Genomic DNA, 17,934 nt, shown 5'->3' with positions numbered 1-17,934 from the left:
GGTCTTCCTCTATAAGCAAATGTTCATTATTGTAAGCATTATCTCTTGTTTTTTGTATGGATTCTAATGATATATTTTGTTCAACGTTGTCTATTGATTTTGTATCATTTTCAGCAGTTGATTTACTAACTGCTTCTAATTCCTTCGTTTCAATTTAGTTTTCTTTATTTGTATCGTCGTCCAAAATATTTCTCATTGAAATATTATCCTTCTTGTTATGATCTTTTTCTGCTTCTCCTAAACTTTTATTTTTTTTGTCGAACCGTTCTTGTAAATTTTGAGTATCTTGTGACGAAGATGGTGACAAATCATTATACAATACTGTAATATCTTCTTTCCTTCGTTTCACAGACTCTTTCTGGTTTTCTGTCGAGATATTAGCATCAAACATTAAGTCTGTTTTAGTGAAAATGTAATCCTGTGAATCGGTGTCGATTGATACTTTCTTTTCACAAGAATTTCCTACATTAGACTGCAATTCTTTTGGAAATTCTTTCAAAACCATCTCTTCATTTTCTACAGTAACGTTTTTCGTCTCCAAGCTTTTGTTCAAACTATTAGAAACTAAACTATCCTGACAACTCCCACTAGTCGCTTCTTTAATAGTCTCCTTTAACAGTTTTCTTAACTTGATTTCGTTCTGCTTCTGCATAGCGTCTAGTATGGCCCGAATATTTGGATCCACACCAGTAGCCATAGGGCTAACAGAAGATGTGTCTTCTGATTTTTTTGCACATAGTGGTTATTGTTCTGTTGTTGGAGTCTGTACTAGCGAAGCTACTGCGACGAGTACGATAATATTTAAAAGAATCCAGTTCTTTACCTGAATATTCTTCTTTTCGTGACCAGTTTCAGTTTTGGTGATGACCGTAGTCCGCTTTCCGTAGAAGTCGTTTTCACGCAAAGTGAGCTGATCTGCAGAGGTCCGCTGATCCCTCAATCTTCAATGATGCACGTATGCCGAAATGCGTAATTTCGTTTTCTTGAAGTTGATGGATCCTGGCAGGATCGCCAAAATGTCACGTAATTTTTTAGGGTTGGTTGGTGAAAATAAAATATAGTTGAGTCGTAACACAACAATTAACTTTGTTTTAATCAACCTTTATTGTGAATTCACCAATCACAACGTAACACGCACTGAATTAGCATAAATCACAATTCACTCCAACCACGTTGTGTAAGACTTAGTTACAACAATACATTAAGTACGCGACTTATAAGGGTAGAGACCGATATAGATATGTTGACTATTCTAAGGATACAGAATAAGTGAAGTTTTACTGACGATACTGTGTCTGAGGAAAGCTAGGGGTGGGTGTGTCTAAGGACACGGGACTATCGGATTTGTTGATGACAATTTTGGTTAAGGAAGTGAGGGCAGTAGACACCGTCTCCGATTGGATAATAGGACGGTTGGTGGACCAGGAAGGGTTTTAGCCGCCCTCGCGAGAAGGTTGCTAACGGAACCTACCAGATGTGGAGAAAACTATCTTTCTAAGCTAACACGTGGTAGACAATAAACGTAAAGGGAAATTTAAGACAGGAAATACTCGCTTGGTCCGAAGGACCTTAACTATAAAAACGCCAAGGCCCCTGGTGGGCACTTAAGACTATTGAGGGTGCGCGCCAAGGATATGCAGACATCTGGGTGCCATCCTGTCCGTGGTGTGTGGCCTGGTCTCTGATATGAATTGACGTTACAATCGACTCGCCTGTTTTCCTTTCCCGTTTCGCGATCGTACAAATACCACCCCGGAGCAACTTTGGTCACAATTGTGCTCGTATTTTCCAACTTGATCGATCGTCTCCACGCTCGATGTTTCGCAGTCATTGATTCAATTTTGGACGTTACGTTGAAAAGAGAAGTCCTCTATTATCCTGTGGACAAGCGTTTCATTCTGTACATTTTGCTGGTACGCCGCAATGGGAAAGTGATGTTTCTGTTCCATTGGCCAGACGTGACCAAATTCTTGGGCGTAAGTATCGCCATGCTGGACCCGTTCGAGAGGAGGATCATTTGGCAAGGTATTAGCGAAAAAGTTGAGAACCTGAAACCTCCTAAAAGGTGGAAGCGCAAGGACATGCTGATTGATAAGGGCATTTTGTACGAAGTTTTGTCGTATGTCGTAATGCGAGATCACGAGAGAAAGGTGACACTTTTGGTTGCTGGTTGTATTTTTCTGTCATTCCGAAGTTTTTGCGAGGAGATAAGTCGATGGATAATCCAGTTATCGATCGATTTCTCGATTCCAACCGGACCGACAAGGAAGATGAAAACGACGTCCAGATGGAAACAATGGCGAACGTTCACGTTAAACCGATTGGATTGTCTTCTACGAATATTGATATCGATCCCATTCGAATCGAAGAAGATGATATTGTGTCTCGCTGCAATCAGTCTGATCATTTGTCTCAATTGTCACTATTACTCGTGAATTGTACTATATTGAGCATGTTGAAATCTACATAAGTTGATGTACATCTGATGAAATGTACATCTGTTTGAATAAATGTAACTTTGTTCTATCGTATCATATCAAACAGTTTGAAAGTTTTGAAAATCCATTGTACCATATCTATCGTATCTATTAAACATGTTGAGAACTGAATGTATTCGTTTCTAAAATTACAATTAACAAAGTTTCAAAGTTCAGTTTGTGTGCAGTACATCTCTTTCGTTATTCCATGCCATGCATCCAAAGGTGTACGAAATCCGGTTAATCAGTTTGTCCCATTCGACTAATTTGATCTCTTAGCAAACTGTACCGTTTACGAGTTACGCGGTTGCCAAGTTACGCGTAACGCTGTAACTATGGCACGGTCGGTCACAGCGTACCAGACACAGAGGTACATTTTTCGCGTCGTAACTTTTTCCAGGTTGGTTCGATCGCGATAGGACCAGTAACGTTGGATAGTACACGAGTCCAGGTTCCATAAAGCCTGACCCTGCGACACGGGTTTTCGATATCGTTTACGAGTTACGGGACTGTTAAAGTACACGTACCGCTATCTTTATTGTTAAATTAAACACTGCATACTCGACACAAAGGTGCCTTGGTCCGGTTGTAACTTTGTTCCGGTGCTTCGGAGCAGGACTGATCCACGACCGATAGATAGTTCGTGTCATCAGCTTCCATAAAACCTGACCCTTCGACATGGGTTTTCGGTACCGTTTACGAGTTACAGGTTGTCAAAGTTTATCTCGTAATGGTCGAGTTGGTAGACGGAACGCCCTAGTGTTGACAACCCGGTTAGTTCCAGGTTAGTCTTACAAAACTCGAGTAGATAGTGGTCGCCACTCTCTCGCGTTTTACCGTCAAACGGATGTTTGTTGCCACGCGCGTGTAATTCGAGATCAGACAAGGATCAAGACCGTTTGCGTCGATCAGTAGTCGGATATCGCAAGGTTGCGCATTAGATCCTGTCGTCGCCGTCTCCTCTCTTACGCCTGTAACCGGTTTTCCCGTTACTACGTCTGGTGCTCGAGACTGCTTATCTGCCTTTCTGACGCCATTTCCCCACTCCCAGCTGGAATCTAAGGTTGGCGGTCAAAGTCCACTGGGGGGATTTTACGTAATCGGTCGATAGTGCTGGTTCATTCGCTCTTGGGACGCGATGACAGCTGGGCGGCGGTTGGACCGGTGATTGATAGTAAAGTTGTTTCTTATTATCGTGATTCCTTTTTTTTGTCAATAATGAACGCCTTTTCGTTTAAAGTACTTGGACCTTGTGAGTAGCTATCGTTTGGACAATGCTGAACCAGTTCTGGAAGATGTTCAATTTCCAATTTTGCACCCGTTGCAACAAGCCGATTGTGAATGAGGAGAATTTGAGAATTTTGCGACACATTATTCTCGGATCCAGTATCGTGACTACGTTTTGTTTGGGATTCTTTGCGTTGCCGATAATTGGGTTTGCCTCTACTGGTGTTGTTTCTGGGTCCATAGCTGCAGCTTGGCAATCAAGTATCGGTAATATTGTTGCTGGTTCTCTTTTTGCGACATTGCAAAGTATGGGAACTTCTGTTTTGTATCAGCTTTTGTTTGGAGCTATTGATTCACTTGTTGGCGGAGGCACTGGAGCACTAGCTTGTTTATTGGCCCATGCCGAGCAGCTGGGATTCTGTACGTGCAACGTTGATCGTGCAACGCAAATTACGATCCGAAAAACCAATTAATTAAAACGACTTGGAAGTTAATCAAGAAACCAATAAAAATAAATTAATAAATGTAATAATACTACATAACATAATATAACAATATACAATCAGGAATAACCTATGATTGACAATTCAAATTACGATTTGAAATTCTATCAACAAAGATTAACCAGCGATTTCAACTAATTAATTAACCATGATAATTTACGAATTTATGATTTGAGAGCCTCTGATGAAGACATCTCCGCATCCACCAAATCATCAAAACCTATATTCGCTTTAACAATAAACCAAACCAAACACCGGAAGCAACAATCACACAAAATATATCCTATATAAAATACAAAATTATACCATTAGATAACACCTAGGCATATCGACACACATAAACAAACAAGGCACTATATTAATAAAATCACACACGAAACGTCAACATACACTATACACCAAGGACACACAATAGAAAATTCCTTTGACTAGAAGAGCGGTGACATAAAAGAACATCCAGGATTTCGACAGGAGCCTCCTTTGGGAAACGAGACTTTCTACGAATCATCCGTATCGCCTTCATGAGCCATTTATACACACTTTTGGAATATCTCCTCCCCTCACGCTGAAACAACACATAAGATTAAGGAGGGAAATAGACGAAGCACCATAGGAAACAGGACGAGGTTAAAATAAATAAAGGATACATACCTACACAACATAACCTGTAGTCACAAGAAAGACACAAAACTACGACGAACTAAAATACCGCGCAAATAAAAATAAATAAAATAAAAAAATTCTTTATTCGACCGATAACACCAAACAAATCAACACTTATATATCTAAAATACGGTAAATAAACAAGACACTACTATCAAATAAAATCAAAGTCAAAATATGGAGCACCTGGATTCAGTTCGCAAAACTTTTTTATACACCACGAACGCACGACAGGAGAAATCCCCCTTTCACCAGAATAGAAATGACGCAAGTAAGCGTCCAAAACCTCCGCAGGAATTTCATCCAGGAATCGAACCCTTGAATAATTATCCGTATCAAGGACTTCGATCGATGGAGAATCGATAGCTCAACGGTGTCTTCATCCGATAGGGCCAGCTCAACGGCCAGAGAAGCATCAGGATCCGAGGCTGATGTCGAAGCCACAGTGTCTATCTGTTCAGAACGCATCCTCTCCAACGTCCTCAACTTCTGCGCACGGTTTCTTACACCGCCACGACAACCACGCTTTCGTTACGTAATTTTTAGGGTTGGTTGGTGAAAATAAAATATAGTTGAGTCGTAACACAACAATTAACTTTGTTTTAATCAACCTTTATTGTGAATTCACCAATCACAACGTAACACGCACTGAATTAGCATAAATCACAATTCACTCCAACCACGTTGTGTAAGACTTAGTTACAACAATACATTAAGTACGCGACTTATAAGGGTAGAGACCGATATAGATATGTTGACTATTCTAAGGATACAGAATAAGTGAAGTTTTACTGACGATACTGTGTCTGAGGAAAGCTAGGGGTGGGTGTGTCTAAGGACACGGGACTATCGGATTTGTTGATGACAATTTTGGTTAAGGAAGTGAGGGCAGTAGACACCGTCTCCGATTGGATAATAGGACGGTTGGTGGACCAGGAAGGGCTTTAGCCGCCCTCGTGAGAAAGTTGCTAACGGAACCTACCAGATGTGGAGAAAATCAACTTTCTAAGCTAACACGTGGTAGACAATAAACGTTTTTTTTTTCTTTTGTTGAAATTACAATCAATTCTCGCGTTGAGAATTTTCAGTAATTTTTCTGGCGTGGCGCAGTGACATGGCTGTTTATTTACAATAAGTTAATACTTATTACAGATAGGTATAATTTATAAGTATTATAAGTAAGTGCATATGCTTAATTTGGATAATTAAATGAATCTAACGTTTAGGTCTAGCGGGTAGTGCCTCTTCAGCCTGCGAATCTGGTCCGTCGTATCGAGTAGTCCAGTGATTAGGGGGTTTCGGTGTTTGTTGACGCTTTTGCTATATCTGTCGCTATATCTGTCGCTATATTTTGCTATTTCCTCTTTGACTGTAGGTATCTTGAGGTCGCGATGGATGGTTTCGTTGGTAACATACCAAGGTACGTCTATTAAGGCTCCTAGCGTTTTCGATTGGAATCGTTGTAGTATTTCGATGTAGGAGTTACTTGCTGTTCCCCATAGTTGGATTCCGTAGGTCCAGACAGGTTTTATTACGGTCTTGTAGAGGGTAATTTTATTCTGTATCTTTAGTTTGGAGCGTCGGCCCGTGAGCCAATAGAGTTTTTTTAGTTTGTCCTTTAGTTGCTTCGTTTTATCTGAGATGTGTGTCTTCCACGTTAGTCTCCTGTCCAGGGTCATGCCCAGGTATCGGACTGTGTCCCTGCTAGGAACTGTTGCATTGTTGATGGTGACCTGGGGGCAGGTTTGTTTTCGGAGCGTGAAGGTTACATGTGAGGATTACTTTTCGTTGACTTTGAAGCCCCATTTGTGAAACCACTTTTCCATGGAGTCGAGACTTCGCTGGAGAGTGGATGAGGCTATTATCGAGTCTGCGTGGGTAGCTAATAGCGCTGTGTCGTCTGCAAATGTCGCTATTGTTATATCGTTTGATATAGGTAGGTCGGCAGTGTAGATGGAGTACAGTGGGGGTCCGAGGACACTACCTTGGGGTATGCCGGCTTTTATTGGGAATGTTGCGGAAGTGGCGTCTAGGCATTTAACCATGAATTGTCTATTGGTTAGGTAAGATTTTAGGATGGAGTAGTAGGGGTGAGGTAGGATCTTTTTAAGCTTGTATAGTAGCCCTTCATGCCATACTTTGTCGAATGCCTGTTGGATGTCTAGGAAAACCGCTGAGCAATATTTTTTCTTTTCGAGTGTTTGGCTGATCGTATGAGTTAAGCGATGGATTTGCTCTACTGTAGAATGATGTTTTCGGAAGCCGAATTGGTGATCTGGGAGTGTTTTCAGATCCTCTAGGAGTGGAAAGAGTCGATTCGTGAGCATCTTCTCGAATAGTTTGGACAGGGTAGGTAAAAGACTGATTGGGCGATAGGAGCTAGTTTGATATATCGGTTTTCCGGGTTTAGGGATGAGGGTAATCAGTGAGATTTTCTAAGCCTTAGGATAGTGTTCAAGGCGAAGGATAGCATTAAAAATCGATGTGATGAGTGCGATCCCTTTTTTGGGAAGTTCCTTAATTGCTTTATTGCCTATTAGGTCGTGTCCTGCTGCTTTCTTGGGGTTTAGGCGACTGATTGTATCTATAGTCTCTGCAGAGGAGAAGGGTTCGATAGGAGGGGACATTTGGAAGGAAGTGTGCAGGTATTCAGTAACGTCCGCGGCGGCTTTGGGGGAATGGGGTTTGAATACTTTTGACAAGTGTTTAGCAAACAGGTCGGCTTTTTCTATAGGGCTTCGCGCCCATCCACCTTGCGGACGGCGGATAGGTGGGATCATTTGTGGGGGGCGTGTGAGTTTCCTGGAGGCCTTCCATAGTGAGTAGTTGGCGTCGGCTGTGGGGGATAAGCTGGCGAGGTATTTATGGAAACAGTCGTTTTTATAGTTTCTTAGGGTTCTGGATAGCTTTCTAGTTGCGTTGTTAAGTTTGCGTTTGTCCTCCGGTGTTCTATGGGTCTGCCATACTCTTCTTAGTCTACGTTTTTCTGCTATTTTTTTTAGTATGTATTGGGGATATTCTTGTTTGCTGTTAGATGGCTTTGTCGGTGTGGAGAGGCGGATTGCGTTTATTATGCTCGTGTTTAAGTATTCCATGGCTGCTTCGATTTCTTCCTTTGTTTTTAGTGGGGTGAAGGCTGAGGTTGAGTGTGTAAAGACTTCTCTGAAGAGCTGCCAGTTGGTGTGTTGGTTGTGAATGGAGCCATTAGGTGTATTCTCGATGATTGTTGAACTGACTGTTGCTATCACGGGAGAATGATCAGAGGAGAGATCAGCCGAGGAGTTGATCTGGACGTGTCTTGATGGGATATTTTTAGTTATGAAGAAGTCGAGAAGGTCGGGTATTTTGTTAGTGTCAGTGGGCCAGTGTGTAGGTTCGTATGTGGCGAAGTAGTTGAGATTTCTGGTTATTATGCTGTTTAAGAGATTCTTGCCTCTTACTGTGACCAGTCTGCTGCCCCATTGGGTATGTTTGGCGTTATAGTCTCCTCCAGCTATGAATCTATTGCCCAGGGTGTTCAGGAAGTTATCAAAGTCTTCTTTGGTGATGGAGTGTCTGGGAGGGCAGTATACTGCTGAGGTGGTGATTGAGCCATGACAGTCTTCTATTGCTACGTTTGTTGCTTGGAGGTAGTCTTTCTGGAATGATGGAAGTTCGTAGTGCTTAATACTTATTTTGATTATGATTCCGGTTCCACCGTGGGCCTTTCCGCTGGGGTGTTGGGTATGGTAGAATTTGTAACCATTTATTTTCAGGTAGCTCTTGTCGGTGAAGTGGGTTTCCGATACGAGCATTACGTCCATTTGCTGGTGTTTTAGGAAGAGTTCTAGTTCAAATTTGTGTTGCGCTAGACCGTTGGCGTTCCAAAGAGCTATGAGTCTTGGTTTTATTTTGCGTCGGGGCGTACTGATTTATCCATGATGAGTGTTAGTAGCGATAGCAAATTATTTATTTGCTCCGATTGTTTCTCTATTAGTTTTTCAAGCCTAGAGACATTGTCTGTGTTAGGTGAATTGGGGACACTATTTTGGGAAAGATCCCTTTGGCTATTCGTGTTATTTTGGATGCTTTGTACTGCTTGGGCATAGGCGGTTGAGGTGGAGATGAATTTGGTAGGACTGGGCGTTCGGTTGGTTGAGGGGGTTGGGGTAGTCGTGAATTTCGGCGGGCTGGGTGTTTGGTTGGATACCTCTTTTGCTCTGAGCTTAGGGTACCTGTTCGTGTATAGTGTTTTATAAGCTGGGCAGCCTTTGTAGTTGGCAGGGTGGTCCCCTTGGCAGTGGATGCATTTCGCTGGGGTTTCCGGTGATTTGGCGCACTGGTCAGTGGAGTGAGAGCCTGCGCATTTAACGCAGCGGAAAGTATGGTTGCAGTATTTCTGCGTATGACCGTACCTTTGGCACCTTTTGCACTGCACTATTTCTTTTTTCACGAGCGGTGGTTCGATCTTTACTATCGCGTTCATTAGGCGACTGATGTTGTAGATTTCCTTATTGTTCGGCTTTTGTTTAATGTCTAGGAAGAATAAGGATAACGGGTCTTTCGAGACTCTATGCCTTATATTACTTACGTTGATGACTTCGTGGCCGAGTTTTGAGAGTTCGTATTTGAGTTCGTCTATGTCTGCTGAGTGGTGTATGTTTCGTAGGACCACCCGGAAAGGCCTTTCCTGTTTGAGTTGGTAGGTGTGGAAGTTGGCGTTCAGGGTCCTGAGTGTCTTGGTGAGTTTTCTGTAAGCTTCTGGGTTCGTCGGCAGTATTTTTACTTTATTGTTACTTATCTTAAGGTTATATTCCTCCTTGCAGATATCTCTCTCTAGGGACTTGATCATTGTCTGTATGTCGATGACGTCGTCCACAAATATTGGTGGGGGAGGGGGGATTCTCTGTGAGTGTTGGTTTGGTGGCGATTCTACGATTTCCATGGCGTCGTTTGAGGATTCCAATACGGCGAACCTGTTGTGAGTGTTTATTTGCGTTGTTGTTTCTATTTTCCTCTTCTTTGTAGTATTAGCGTCGTTAGTGCGGAGAGTTCTGCTACACTTCTGCCATGAGGGAGGTAGCGCGGGGTAGCTGCGAGTCTGCTCCGGAAAGCCTGGTCGCGATTGCTGGGCCATCATCGAGCTAGTTAATGCGGAATGAACAACTAGTCGTGAGGCTATGAGGCTAGTATTCGGGTTGGGGTTAGGTGCGTGGGATTTTCTTCTCCCTAAAGGGTAAGGGACACTTGGCTGTGTTCTCTTTCGACGGTTGGGCGACACGTGTTGTTTTCGGACTACGCTGGGCACTAGAGATACGTCTGCACGCTTCGGCACTCCTCAGCGAACTGACAATAAACGTAAAGGGAAATCTAAGACAGGAAATACTCGCTTTGTCCGAAGGACCTTAACTATGAAAATGCTAAGGCCCCTGGTGGGCACTTAAGACTATTGAGGGTGCGCACCAAGGATATGCAGACATCTGGGTGTCATCATGTCCGTGGTGTGTGGCCTGGTCTCTTATGTGAATTGACGTTACACTTTCTCGAACCATTCACATACCGATTGCGTGACTTGCGTTTCCCCTTATACTTCTTTTTCCACTTCTTGCACTTCAAACAAAACGCACAAATTAATGAAATAAACAACACATGATAAAATGAATAAACGATACATACTTGCTCAGTGCACACAACAATACAGGTTGCTCAGGTGCAAATACCTCCGTCTCCATATAACCTGTATCCAAAAGAAAAACATAAACGAAAATACTGATCGGATTCTAAATATTGTGAACAGATAATAAATAAGCAAAACTCCCAACACCACCATTATTAGTAAAGAAACAAGGACGAGATGACCTTAGGACGTAAACGTTGAAATGAAGCCTCAAGTCACGCATTGCAAATAGAAATCTACTAATAATCAATCTAAACAAATAACAAAATCATGCTTTCTATGCTTAGTTTGGATTTTCGACTTGTTAGCCAGTACATTTGTCTCCTTGCCATCTGTGTTTTGTCTATTGTTGCTTTAATATGCTGTTTCCATGTGAGTCGTGAATCTAAGTGGAGTCCTAGGTATTTGACTTGCCTTGTTTGTATTATGCGTGTGCCGTTTAGTACAATGTTTGGTGGTTTCCGTTTTCGCAGTGTGAATGTAATGTGTTTGCATTTATCGGGGTTTGCTTTAATTTGTTTTGCTTGAAGCCACTTTTCTATTTTTGTGATATGTTCTTGTAGTAATGTAACTGCTGTTGCAGGGTTAGTATGCCTGACTAGTACAGCTGTGTCATCCGCGAATGTCAGTATTTTGCTATTGTTAGTTGTTGGTATGTTGGCCGTGTATAATGTGTATAAAATTGGTCCTAGGACGCTTCCTTGCGGAACTCCTGCCTTGATTTCTTTAGCTTCCGAGTGTGTGTTTTTGATTTTTACTATGAAGCTTCTGCTGCTTAGGTATGATTTGATTAGTTGGTATATCTGCCCCGGGAACTGTTTCCTGATTGATTGTAGTAGGCTAGTGTGGTTTATTTTATCGAATGCTTTTTCAATGTCCATAAAGAGTGCCGTGCAGTATTGTTTTGTTTCCAGCGCCTGTAGGATTTCATTGGCGAGTCTGTGCGTTTGTTCCATTGTGGGCTGTTTGTTTCTGAATCCGAATTGGTGATCCGGTATTAGTTGATTCTTCTCTATTATGGGTTTTATCCGATCGTAAATTATTTTCTCTAGTATCTTAGAGAACACCGGAAGTAGTGAGATTGGTCGGTAGGATTTGGTTTCGTGTGGGTCCTTGCCTGGTTTGGGTATCATTATGATTTGTGCCAGTTTTCAAGTTTTTGGAAAGTATTGTATTCTTAGTATTGCGTTAACTATTATTGTGATTTGTCTTATCGCTTTCGGCGGAAGGTTTTTCAAGATTTTGCTGTTAATTAGGTCGATTCCTGGTGCTTTATTATTTTTTGTTCTCTCAATTATGTTTCTGATTTCTTGTGCTGTTGCTTTAGGTATGGTGTAGTGATTGTCAGTTGGTGTACTAGTAGCGCATCCTCGTCCGTATGACTATTGTGGTTGCTGTTGTTGATGTTATGTGGGGTAAATGTGTTGCATAGGTGGTTGGAAAATTCTTCAGCTTGCTCTTCGTTGCTTCTTGCCCATGTGTTATCTGCTCTTCTGATTGCTGGTACCATTTTTATTGTCTTCTTTATTTTTTTTTGTGGCTTTCCATAGGGAGTAGTTGTAATTCTCGTGAGGAGATAGTGACTCGATGAACTTTGTGAACTCGTTGTTGTTGTGCTCTTTTATTTTGTTTTTTATTTCTTTTGCGAGTTTGTTTAGGTGTTTTTTGTTTTCTTTTGTTCTGTGTTTTTGCCATTTTGCTTTCGCTTTTCTTTTTTCTCTAATTTTTTCGAGGATGTCTAGTGGAACTGTTTTTGTTTGTCTGTTGGTTGTTTCAGGTATAGTGGTTGCCCTTGCTGCTTCTTGGATAGTTTCTGTGAATATTGTTACTGCTTGATCGATGTGTTCAGGTGTTTTCAGTGGGATGTTGCAGCTGATTTTACTCTCTATTATTTCTTTGAATATTTGCCATTTGGTGGTTTTATTGCACAGCTTCTCTGTGCTGCTGTAAAGTATTGGTTTGTTTCTGTATGTAATTATTATGGGCGTATGGTCGGAGGTAAGCTCGAGGCTGGGTGCTGTGTTTAGTTTATTTGCGTTTAGTCCCTTTGTAACTGCAAAGTCTAGCAGGTCAGGTATTTTGCTCAGGTCTGTCGGCCAGTATGTCGGTCTTCCTGTGGATAATATATTGAGGTTATTATTTCTAATGTATTTCTCCAAGGTTCTGCCTCGAGGTGTGGTGATTCTTGATCCCCATAGTGTGTGCTTATATAGTCTCCCGCTGCAATATACTTGTCACCTAAGTGTCGAAAGTACTCTTCCCACATTTGCGATGTAATTTTGTGTCGCGGCGGTACGTATACTGCTGACAACTGCAGTTGGTTGCTGTTAGTCTGTACGGTAACGGTGGTTGCTTGTATATGTTCCTTACTGGCCTGGCTGTGTAGATAATGTTTAATGTCGTTTTTTATTACTACTGCCGTCCCTCCGTGTACTTTCCCTGAGGGATGCTTCCTGTCGTATATGGTGTAGTGCGGTATTTTTATATAGCTTTTTATTGTGAGGTGTGTTTCTGAAACGAGTAGTATATCGATGTTATTGCTATACAGGAATGTTTTAGTTTCTAGGGCCCTTTGTCGTAGGCCGTTAGAGTTCCAGGCTGCTATTTTAAGCGTGTCTATTTTTATTTTTTGCTCATCATGTTAGTAAGTAATTGTAACATGACTGTTATCTGCTGTTTTTGCTGTCTGAGGAGTTCGTTTTGTTCTCTTATCATTATTGTGAGTATTTCGGCGATTTTTATGGGATGTTTTATTAACTCTTTGATTTCTGTAGCGTCGTTGCTGTGGTTGTTCTGTTCTCGATTATCTAAGGGTGACGACCGGTTGACTACTTGCGCGTAGCTTCGGTTTCCAATGGTGTTGGTGTTAGTGTGGTTATTGTTTATTACATGCTGTGTATTTGTTGTTGACATAGATTCTGTGTTGTCCTGTTGCGTGTGGAAATTGTTGTGTGTCCTGTTTCGAATCGGCGGGAAAAGTTTGCTTTGTAGTTGTTTTCTGACTACGCAGCCTTTGTAGCTGGCTGGGTGATTTCCACCGCAATTGTAACATTGTACGTCATTTATTTTTCCCGTGTGTGGGCAGTTCACTGTTAGGTGCTTTCCTGCGCATTTGACACACGCCGGGTTTCTGTTGCAGTAGTTTTTTGTGTGTCCGTATTGTTGACACCGCATGCATTTTGGTATGTCTTCTTTATGTCTGGGTGGCTCGACTGCGATTATTGTGTTTGAGATTTTTTTAATTTCAAATATTTCTTTGTTGCTGCTTTTCGGTTCTAGCTCTATTAGGAATAGTGGTAGTGGTTGCTTAGTGTCAAATCTGGTTATATTGTTGATCGTTCTTACCTGGTGTCCGATCTTGGCCAGTTCCTCGCATATTTTCTTTGTATTTGTTTTAGGGTGTAGACCTCTGATTACTGCTTTGTAGCTCTTGTCGGATTTGGGTTGGTAAGTGTGATACCCAGCGTTTTTTTCCTTTAGCGCTTTAGTTACTTTTCTGTAGGTTTCTAGGATATTAGTTTGTACTTTTACCTGTTCCAGTTTGAGCTATTTGATAGTGTAGTTTTCTTTTCCTGCCGTGCTGTTTAGCAGATCAATGAAAGGGTCTATTATTTTTGCGTGTATGTAGATTGGTGGTGGCTTGGGAGTGTGTGTTCTTGGTTTTTCTGTAGGGTCTGTGTCCATCTCTTCTATCAGTGAGCTGAAGGAGTTTTGTGTGGGAATTTCCTGTAGCCATTGTTGTCTTTCTGTTTCTGTGGTCCTCCTATCATTTGTGTTTGTGTTTATTTTTCTTTTTTTGCTGGGAGTTACAGTCTTCCAGCTTTCGTTATGTTGTGGTAGATCCTTGTTGGTATTGCTCTTTACGTCGTCTTCTTGTATTATTTCCATTTCTATTTCTTTTGTATTTGAGCAGTCCTGTACTTCTCTTGTTGTTTTAATTGGGCTCTGTTGGTCTACTGCCCTGTTTATAATGTATGTTTCTCCTTTGTTTAGTATTCTTATTGTTGGTATCTTTTGAGTGTTTTCCATCATCAATTGGTTCTGTTACACGTCCCTTATTTCACTCTTGTCGCACTTATGGAATCACTAGTTTTGACGTCCGCATAGCTCGACTGCTCGGGCAGAACTATGGGCATGTTTACTGTCGCTTGCCGCTACAAATATTTCATTTAAGGGAGCTACAGAATTACTCCGTACCTTTGTTAGACAAAGCGTTCATCCCGTGACCGCCGCTACGTTCGGCGATTGGCTGTCGCCTCGAGCCCAAGCCCATGATCATAAATCTCGAACAAATACAGCCGGATCGAAAGATGACAATTGTTTAATTACGCCTATGATAGAATCTAGATTACGGTGTTAGGGGATTATCCCGAAGTTCCAAAGGGGAGGCTTCGATGTCCTTTCATCTGCGACATATATATGTCGGGGATGAAAGGACATCGGGGCTTCCCTTTGGGAATGTTGGGAAAAACCCCAATACCCTAGTCCAGACTTTTACTATAGTAGGCACTTAAGTAATAATACTAAGAAATAGTTTTAATGTTCTAATCTGATTTTATGACGATGGACTTGAGCTCCAAGTGACATAACAGGTCACTGAACGTAGCCACGGTCACGGGAGGGACGTGTACCTGACAGAGGTATGGAATAATTATATAGCTCTTCTTAAAAACTAATATTGACCCGAGAGGTGGGGAGAAGAATATATAAGGGCTGTTCCACTTGGACTGCAAGTCAGTTCATTCAGATAAGTTTTACTTGTACGTTGAGTCATACGTGTATCACATCGCGTTCGTCATCCCGTTGATCGTGAATTCGTTATCGAACCTGAATTCGTTGTTATCAACATCTCGACCATCCGGTTGACGCTATTTCTTTTAGCCTCTTGTATTAACCACATCTGTACCAATAAATATCAACTATAACCGTGATGATAAATTCGCGTGAAGGTTCATCAGACGCCCAAAATTCCAACCTTAACCCGACATCTGAAGTGGGATCAGTGCCGATTATAACAGTCCAAGAGCATATGAGTATCATGCGCGAGTTAATTCCGGAGAACACCGAACAACAATTCCGAAGATCAAAGAACAGAAGAATATACGAAACCCAGAAGAAAACCGATCAGCTGCATCATCGATGGTATCTTGTTTCAAGAATCAAGAGGAGGGTCATATCGCGCCTAATTGTCCGTTATTGCGGAAAAGAAACTATGATTCCAATAACTAGTTGAGTCGACTTCTGAGTAGTCGAAGCGCCAACTGGTATAGATCAAGTCATGTGGGAGAATCGTTCCCATTTTACTTCGATTCTGGAGCCGAATGCTCACTAATTAAAGAATCCGTAGCCTCGAGTAAGAGGAACGGCTGATATAGTATTAATGCGGGGAATAGGAAATACTTGTATTAAAAGTACATCTCAGATTTTCTCCATTGTACGTATTAATGGTTTTACATTGGAGATAACTTTTCATATCCTTGCCGACAGTTACTTAAAATACGATATCATGATTGGTCGCGAAACTTTTGAGCCAAGGTTTTGACGTAAATATTACACAAAATAGCCTCGTTATTTGTAAAGCAAAGATAGTTAACGCCTGTAGTAAAACCGCGGAAGACGAGATTAATATTAATGATGTTGTTCGATCGGAGAAGCGCATCAACAGGAGTCGTAAATTCCCGTTACGATTGTTCAATCGACGCCGCGAGATGATCGATCCCCTATTATGATTAGGCTAATAGAGGCGGTTAATTGAAGAGTACACTGACGTAACAAGTTTCCAGTTGTGTTTTATTATGACACTGTGCATACACGATGAGTTGAGCTAAATGAAACAGTTGTGATGTTTGACTCGGCCAGAATGTACAACGTAAAGTCAGAGGATGAGAGGGCGAGAGCGTAGGAACAAATGGTGGATGAAACTGACTACGAATGAGTGCGACCTGAGACTTCGCGGTGTTGTGACGACTGACTGTATTCGACTGACTTGAGAGTCCCCGGTCAAGACTATCTTGAGCTCGTATATTTTTTCCGAAGGAAAGCTTGAGGCCGAATGGTCTTGACCCAGCTAATGAAGCAGGATATGAGGAAGTCTCCCACCAGCGTGCGTCGGGGGTGACTTCATTCCTGGGGAAAACCAGTCGTTTTCGGTGGACATATGTTGGGTTTTCCCATTCCGCGACTACCTGCTTTTTCCGAGCTTTTTAAGAGCCTAATGAAATCAAGGATTTTTCCTAATCCGGACATAAACCGAAATGCTTCTAGACAACTAGATTGATTGGTAAATATATGGAAACAATTTAGTTAGAAGGTGACGTTTTATGGTGGGTCCTTGAGTTTATTGAGGGTCGGGAAGCAGGTAGGTGGGCCGCTGGCTGCCAGATAGCGTTGGCTGGGGTGCAGATGCTCCATGCCACGTAACAGATGTTGACACTGATGTAATTGGTAACGATAAAAGTCGATTAATCTCTATTCTCGAAAATTTCAAAAATTCATTTATTACGGGTTTCCCACGTACTCGCGTAAGTACGGGCCAGTCAGAAATACAGTTAATTGACCCTAATGTCACCGTCCAACGAAGTCCTTATAGGCTCAGCGAGGAAGAACGGAGAATAGTGCGCGAGAGAATAAGCGAACTAATTAGAGTAAAAATCATAAGACCTAGCAGCTTACTGTTCGCGAGCCCTATATTACTCGTGAAGAAAAAGGATGTCTCGGATAGATTGTGTGTCGATTTTCGAGCGCTAAATAAAGATACGGTCGCGGATCGGTACCCCTTATCTCTTATTGCGGACCAAATCGCAAGATTACAAAAGGCGAGATGCTTTATTAGCCTGGACATGGCCAGAGGGTTCCACCAAATTTCCATTCATCCTGATTCGACGGAGTATACAACGTTCGTTACCTCCAACGGACAATATGAGTACCTAACGATGTCGTTTGGATTGAAAAATGCACCGTCCGTTTTTCAGGGGGCCATTCTCAATGCCTTAGGCGACCTTGCTTATTCGTACGTTGTTGTTTACTTGGATGACGTCCTAATTATCGCCGAATCGATAGATCAAGCTTTAGAAAGATTGGGCACCGTATTAAATACCCTCGTAAAATCCGGATCCTCTTTTAATTTTTCTAAATACTCTTTCCTAAAGACATCGGTACTCTATTTGGGATATGTAATTCATAACGGAGAAGTTCGTTCCAACCCGGGTAAAATACAAGCCTTGAATTTTTTACCTGTACCAACGACCGTCACACAGCTTAGGCAGTTCATAGGTATAGCTTCTGCCTAAGCATAAACATGGCAGGCGAAATCGTCGGGGTGGAATCGCAGATGAAATACCTGAATCTCGTCATCGACAGCCAGTGGACGTTCGAACCACACTTCGACTCCCTGATTCCGAAGGTATCG

At 41.9% G+C, this 17,934-nt stretch overlaps 1 long non-coding RNA gene and 1 pseudogene across 1 annotated transcript; one reads left to right on the top strand and one right to left on the bottom strand.

The window, feature by feature from the left end:
• Positions 1-9: 9 nt before the first annotated feature.
• On the bottom strand, positions 10-667 carry LOC117232450 (annotated as a pseudogene).
• Positions 668-3,446: 2,779 nt separating this feature from the next.
• Positions 3,447-5,458, top strand: LOC117232432. The gene is made up of 2 exons (XR_004493128.1): positions 3,447-3,651; positions 3,718-5,458. It is a non-coding gene; the product is annotated as an uncharacterized LOC117232432 (long non-coding RNA).
• Positions 5,459-17,934: the final 12,476 nt, after the last annotated feature.

Source organism: Bombus vosnesenskii, unplaced genomic scaffold (assembly GCF_011952255.1).
Source record: "Bombus vosnesenskii isolate JDL3184/JDL3185 unplaced genomic scaffold, Bvos_JDL3184-5_v1.1 scf7180000013288, whole genome shotgun sequence".
NCBI lineage: Eukaryota > Metazoa > Arthropoda > Insecta > Hymenoptera > Apidae > Bombus > Bombus vosnesenskii.
The sequence above is the reverse complement of the archived record's forward strand: the minus strand, read 5'-3'. Positions and strand labels throughout refer to the sequence as shown.